This window comes from Lytechinus pictus, chromosome 5 (genome assembly GCF_037042905.1).
Source record: "Lytechinus pictus isolate F3 Inbred chromosome 5, Lp3.0, whole genome shotgun sequence".
Taxonomy (NCBI): Eukaryota; Metazoa; Echinodermata; class Echinoidea; order Temnopleuroida; family Toxopneustidae; genus Lytechinus; species Lytechinus pictus.
In genome coordinates this window covers 9,511,731-9,519,241 of record NC_087249.1, presented here as the reverse complement: position 1 = coordinate 9,519,241, position 7,511 = coordinate 9,511,731, and positions in this window count along the sequence as shown.

The following is a 7,511-nucleotide window of genomic DNA, read 5'->3' as shown; positions in this document are numbered from 1 at the left end:
CTGGGACTAGTATAAATGAAATCTGAAAAATATTTATAAACCAAACAAAAATGTACTACATACATAACTGAAAATGAAAATTGATCGCCAATTAAAAATTAAAAAATAAGCATGGGTGATTGGTTTATTTCCAATTCGTCTAATGCCAACTCGTCTACTGTCATTTGCTCTACCATCAGTTCGTCCACTATCCACATGGTCTAATTGCCAATAGCCAGTTAGTCCATACACCATTTGGTCTAATTGGATTAAGTGTTAATTGTGCAAAATGAATGAAAAGGAAATGTATATTAGACCAACTGATAATCAGACGAAATGGTCATAGACGAAACAGTGATTGGACGAAGTGATGAATGGACCAAATGGTTATTGGACCAAACGGTTGTTGGACGACATGTTGATGGACGGAATGGCATTAGACTAAATGAAGGGAGACGGTAGACCATGTGGTGAGTGGACGAGTTGGCAGTAGACGAATTGGCAATTTTCGGGTGATTGCTATTTAGTTGCATAAATTTAATTTACTTTGGTCCTAATGCCCACCCTGACCCATCTACTTGCAGGGTTTTTCCATCAGCTTTACTTTTAACAATCTGAATCAGACTAATTTAATCTCTTTTTAAAGATTAAATTTATCCCAGCTTAACACAAAAACACAAGAGAGAACACCCTGACACAATAATTCTCATAAATAAAAACTTTCATAAGGTGGTTTCAGACCGCCTCGATCAGAAAATACCAGGTAATATTGGCAATGTGAAAGTAAATTACGCGTAATCTCCCCGAAAGAAAATACCCACTAAATAGTAGGTACTTGTCAAAATTACGAGAACTTTCGCAGGGATTTTTCCAAGGTCGCAGGTATTTTGGCAATGTGAAAGCAATTTACGGGAACTTTTAGCCCACCGTTTAGTTGGGCGCAGGTGCCTTGGGTGGCTGCTGAGCTAGTGACTTTGCATCTCGCACCTCGCTTGCTTATCAGACCATACTGCGCATGCTCGTAACTTCAGGAACTTATCCCGAAGGGTATGTTTCAGGGCGGTGTGAATGCAGTAATACTTTATGGGTATTTTTGGGTCCTAAAAAGTTCTCATAATTTAACGGGGATTCTTATGATCGAGGCGGTTTGAAACCACCTATAGACATGGAGTATAGGTTGCTCAAGGTAAAGACAAATGCAAATTCTAATAAATTTGGCCATACTACTACTGCCCATATTTGCTCCCAATTATAATGGTGGTAGCAAGGATTTTCTCTACGTCAGCACATTAAATTGTGTAATCCTGTTTAGGGAGAAAAAGAGAAATTAGGTTATAAAAAATAGCGTAATTTCTTCCAGGGCAATCCACGCTCTGAAAGATAAATGCATAGCTACAAACCTAAAGGCCAATTTCTACCAAGCAAATGCAAGTACCATAGTTATGACAAGTGTGAATAAAAACGTGCATGCCAATGAAAATGTCATAAAATGTCACAGATTATGGAGTTCTTTACTTTGTCTAGTATAGTAAGTACATTTCATTCAATCTCATATCGTTTTACATATGACGTCAGCATGACTAGATATTCAATTTGCATTTATTCTGACGATGATGGCAGCATAATCACAGATTTGAACATTAGTCAATGATTTAGAACTTAACACAGTTATGATATTTTTGTCTCAATATTCAAATCAAATTTTACTATGTTTCATTTTTAAAAATTGGGTCGCACACCAAATTGTAAGGTCTGCAGTCTGCACTGGCCTTAACTGAAACTTACTATCAGATAATTAGTGGTCTGAATATTCTTTTTTTGTTATCACAGATTGAGAAATTTGCATTAACATAACCCACATAAAAGCTAAATGTCATGATTCTTCTACTTGATTCATGATTCCTCTACTTGTGAACAGAGGGATTACTTCATCATAAGACCAGGAAGGTAAGACACATTGTTCTGCTGAGTATGAGTCTCAGGCCTGATGAGTCTACGGTGGTTTGTTTCACCAAAAGGCCCCATTCACACTTTAAAAAACCAATGGAACATATTCAAGTCCTTTTATGAGTAATGGGAAGTACACATTGATGCTTAAACCCCGTAACAGACTTCCTCTATGATTGTGACCTTCTAGTTGCAGTAACAATTGATTAATAAGAAAATCATTTTTGTTTTTTTTACCTAAAAATTTGAAATATAACAAATAAAATACAAAAGAACAAGTACAGAGAATACATCGTCAGCTATTAATGATGGCTGTTTCTCCAAATAAATAGAAAAAAAAAAGAAAAAGAAAAGTGCTGTCAATGTTACTTCATTATTTTTCATCTGAAACTTTCAGTGCTTTGCTGACCGAATTAAAATCCAATTCATATTAATACCTCTCAAATATATTTAATGTGTACGACCTTTTCACCTTTTTTTTATCAAAAGACATTTTTGGTAAAAGACATATCCACACATAAAAATTGTCAATAGCTTATTATCATTTCCAATGTAAAAAAACACAGGAAATAGTTTAAACATGCTCATGTAAAACCTGCCTGCACTAAAAAACTGTGCATTTGAATTCTGCAGGCTACATACCGGTACATCGACGTACATATTCATGTACTGTATGTAATATCAGATAAAAGTAGTTACATGTATAAATAAAGTAACCTTCCTTACTAATTCAGAAATAGATCAACTTGAAACTTAATTTTCTGCACTGCTGTTTATAGGTGACATGTGTCAAGTCATGTGTGAAAGAGGCTTCAATCCTCTACAACATGGACCTATATACATAGTCACTGGCACCCTGGCATACGAGAGAAGTTAGAAACACTGACGTCTATTAAAAGGCCTCAATCTTTGCCCAAACCTGACATCATTTCCACATCCCATAGACGTCATATCACCCTCCATTCATCCGGGTTGCACAACGCAAACAGAGTGTCTAGTCTGGCCCGCACAGGAATGAAGTTGTGGTTTTGTGAATGCGTTAAAACTTTAAATTCTACAGATTGAGGGAGACTGATTTTGTCAAACTAGGGACATAAAGGATGTGATCGATTGAAACTATTCCTCTTTGAAGCCAGGGAATTTGCAGCTGTTGCAAGAATAGCCGTCATTAAATATTACTTGATGACATCAAAGTTTTACATTCAGGATACAAGGTATTTTCCATTTTGTATTGTATTAATATGCATGCTTGTTTTGTAATATTTGCAACAAGTTTTCATTATATTCATTTGTAGATGTACAGTAATGCGAGTAAAAAACAACCAGCACAAATGGTTAAAATGCTGACAAGTAGTAGCAGGAAAACATTAATGAATCTAATACTTGGGAATATCTTTGAATCTAGGAGAACGTTTTTCTTGCATATATTTGTTTGAAATAAGTTTCACCATGCACAGAAATGACTTTCTATCCTATCATAATGTCAGAAAAGATCATGTCTATTTATAAAACAATGATTCATAATTCATACCATTTCCAGGTTTCTATATTAGTAGACTACTAGTAATAACTTTCATGTAACTGTATCATATCAGAAGCTGCCCCCCTCTCTCTCTCTCTCCCCCCCCCCTCCTTCCCTCCCTCACTGCAGAGCTAATGATATCATGGATGTATTGACACACTCCCTAAAATTGATAATTTCCCCTCGCCAAATCCTGTAGCTAGGTCAGAAAAATATGTAATATCTTGGAAAAGAGAAGTCAAACGATTTACAGGTCTTCCTCTTTAGATTCAAACTGGGCTGTGGGCAGGTCGTGAACCTTATCTTCTTTAACCACATGTGGGTTATATACGTGTACTGTAGATCTATAAACGGGAGAAGAGAAGAGAGAGAGAGTGTGTGGGTGGGGGTGTGGGAGTGTGTGTGTGAGAGAGAGGGGGTTGTATGGAATGCCTAAAAACATACTAGTATATTTTAAGGCATGTCATTCCATTATTATTTGCTTCAGATGTTAGCGAATATTTTTAAAGACTTCTGTTAATAAAAAAAATGAAGATTGTTAAATTTTGTTGTAGTTTTTACCTAGGGATTATCGATTAATAAAAACATGTTGACAAAAAAGACACACAGAGAGATGTTTAATATAAAGGATGAAAAAAGATTGATAATAGTACAAACATCAAACCCAACAATGTACATGTAAAGGAATAAGATGGAGACAGAGACGCTATTTTAGGAGACTGGGAACATCGATGAGAATGGAGAAGAGCGAGTGAAAGGGAAGGGGGAAACCTGTGGTCACTAATTAGAAAACCTGATTAATCATGGGCACATCGTCCTCCTTCACGGGGGCAACGAACAATCAGATCTCTTCATTCTCTTGATTAGTCAATAACATCACAATAGCTGCATGTAACAACTTGGACAGCTTTCAAAATGCCCTTTTTTTTGGTTCTTTTAGAGCTGGAACTTATCGCGAACCCGTGATCAGAGAAAATCCTCCCCGCAATCAATGACTTTCTGCGATCCAGCTGTAGCTTTAAATATCAAAGTTCATTCCAAAAGGTCCAAGTCACCCTTGGCAAATAAGTGTTAAAACTGTTAGGAACTATCGCATGGACGGAGCCAACTCTCTGCTCTACATGTAGTTGAAGTTAAGTTATACAGTGACATTTACTTGACAACTTTATCAAGTGTTATTCTGGATTAATGTTCGGTTGAAAATAAACCTCGAGAATACAGCCTACTGGATACATATATATCACTATAACTTGGATTCTATCAAAGGAGTTAATGAAAATTTTGAGATCTTTGACGCATCGGTGAGTTTACAATTTTATTTTAACCTATCAAAGGGACTGATGAAAACTTGCTTGTGTATGCAAATGAGGTTCAATGAGTGTGAATTTATTACCCCATTAACAGCTCTTCTAATACCGTCTTCACACTGGTTTTCAAATTTATCCGGTGCTAGCGCGGGACGGCGACACCGCTATAAACCTGCTATAATGCATTCACAGTAGATAAGTTATCCCGGCACAGTCCCGGGATAAATTTCATGTATCTTTCACACTGCAGCAGGTAACAAAACACCTATAGGCTTGGGACCCCGTGAGTGACCCGACTCTGATACACCGGAAATACTTGAGGGCGGGGAACCCATGCCCTTCAGATTAAAAGATGTGAGTCATAACCACTAGACCAAGACGCCCCCACATCATAGTAAACATATCAGAAGTGGTTTATCCCGGTGTTGTAGCGGTGTGCTTTCATCCGGAACACCGGGACAGTCGCGGGGCTGTCCCACTGCTATTACTATGGCTTGCCTAGTGATGGTTTGTGGCAGAGTTATAGCGAGCCGAGGTTATCCCAGGATAGTTTATTGCGGGTCCGAGAATTCACACTGAAGGCAACACCGCTACAGTCTCGGGACAGTCCCGGTACTGTAGCGATGTGTTTGGCCAGTGCGAAGATGGTATTAGGTTCTTCGAGCCCACCTGAAGATTCGGTATTAAAGGGTCAGTAATGTGAATTATCTCCAGCATGACAATATTCATGAAAGTGTAGCAGTCATTGAATGTTCTATTCAGGTTTAAGAATTTAAATTTGGCAATTTTTCAATCCTAAGAATCTGGAGCCTGTTTCTCATCACCGTATTGGGGTGTTGCAAGAAAATATTTGCGATCAATAGTCTAACTTCTTGACTGAATAGGAGATAGTGAGCTACTTGTCCGCTAACCGTTTCACGAAGCCCTCTTTGCCAAGATTGGGGACAACAACCTGACTAAATATTTACGATACCTCCGACCCTGTCATAACTTCTTTTGTATTTGACGTAGTGGCATCACGTGGGTAGACTATGGTATGCAAAAGTGCATCGAAATTTGACAAGTTTAATCTTACGTAATCAATCATAGAAGTTGAAATTACATTGCAAAACATGTGGGATAGCTCATTCAATAATTGTAATGCACAAAATCTATATTTAAAAACAGTTTGTAAAACACCATAAAATCATTAATTTTAAAATAGTAAAATAAATGTATCAATAAAGATTCTGCCATGTCAGGCAATCGATAATTGGACTTGTATTCTTTGTTTCGACCCTTATCCAATTTTGATAAATTCTATCTCTACTTTTATGCATATAATTTGTCAAATCATGTTTCGGTATCCAAAGATTTAAACAATTTATGTTACACTATATTTTGATGCTTGGAATCATAAAAAAGCGTATACTTATCATCATTTTACAATTAGGAAACTTTGAAGGTTTACTTCCGTAAACTATTAAAATTTGATATCTCGGGGGTACCCATCTCAACGACAATGTCCACATGTGATTTTTATAATCATGAAATGATTTCTTCAAAATTTCACTTTCTCAGCAATTGAGTGCTGTTGTCATCATGGTTTAATTATGTATGATGCATATTTTGCACCTGCTATTATTTTCATTAGATGTATTTCTAAATTCATCACAATGATTGCAGTTTTATCATAAAATTTTGTGACTAAGGCTACATCTCGTCTGCTCTTTCTGCCGATAGTATCGATATCAAGAGATTCTAGTGAGGACGCCTTTCGTGAAACAGGTTAAGTCCGTGGTTGACGGATAAAGATATTAACTAACTTGTCCAGGTGTTGATGTTGAGAAACAGGCCCCTGAAGCTGTGATCTACATCCTGACAAAGTTTATATTTTCAATTCAAATAGCCCTTCATGCCATTACTTTACCGATTTAGTACTTGGATTATTAGAAAGCTACTGACAAATAAAAAATCCAGAAATTTTCAACCCATTCCATGTTTTAGAAGGGGTTTGGTAATTACATACACATGTACACCATTTAATTTATGATCCGGCACCCAGTCAAATTAAATTGTGACCTAAAATCTGTAAATTTATCCAATAAAACACATTTTTAGTTTATGTTCATCACACTTTGACAATTTTGGGACACATATATTGGTATAATGACCTGCACTTTTAGAGATGGGCTTCTTAGTAAAAAGCAATTTTGTTTTGAATGAAGTTAGATAAATATGACACACATTCAAATATTAACATAATTATTGGTTATTGTAAACTATCAACAACAAACAAATTAAGTGATTCTAATGGCTGCTATTAGATATATTTCTTTATTCAAACAAACAAATTATTCACTCAAACAGACAGAAGGTTAACAAAACAATGAAAGGCCTTCCACATCTATTTTTCCAAACTTTTAAAAATAAACACTATATTCACTGATTTTAATTCACTACCTTGCACTTTAAGGGCTTGATTATAATTGGTGTCTCTTTGTGTTCTAGGCTCATGGATAAATGTTAGTCATTAGATGATGAGCATCTGTTCAGTCTACTCATGATACTAAACACGGGTGAAAGATTGCATTTAACTGTCAAGTGACGGTCACATTAATGTGCATAATCACTAAGTGATTTAAAGCACTACATGAATCATGGGGAGGGGAGGTCTTTAAACAATAATGATTAAAAAAAAGTTTCTATGCGCTTTAGATTATTTGAAAGAAGAAAAGAAACAATACATGTAGAGGAGAAATGCCTTTTTGGGCATT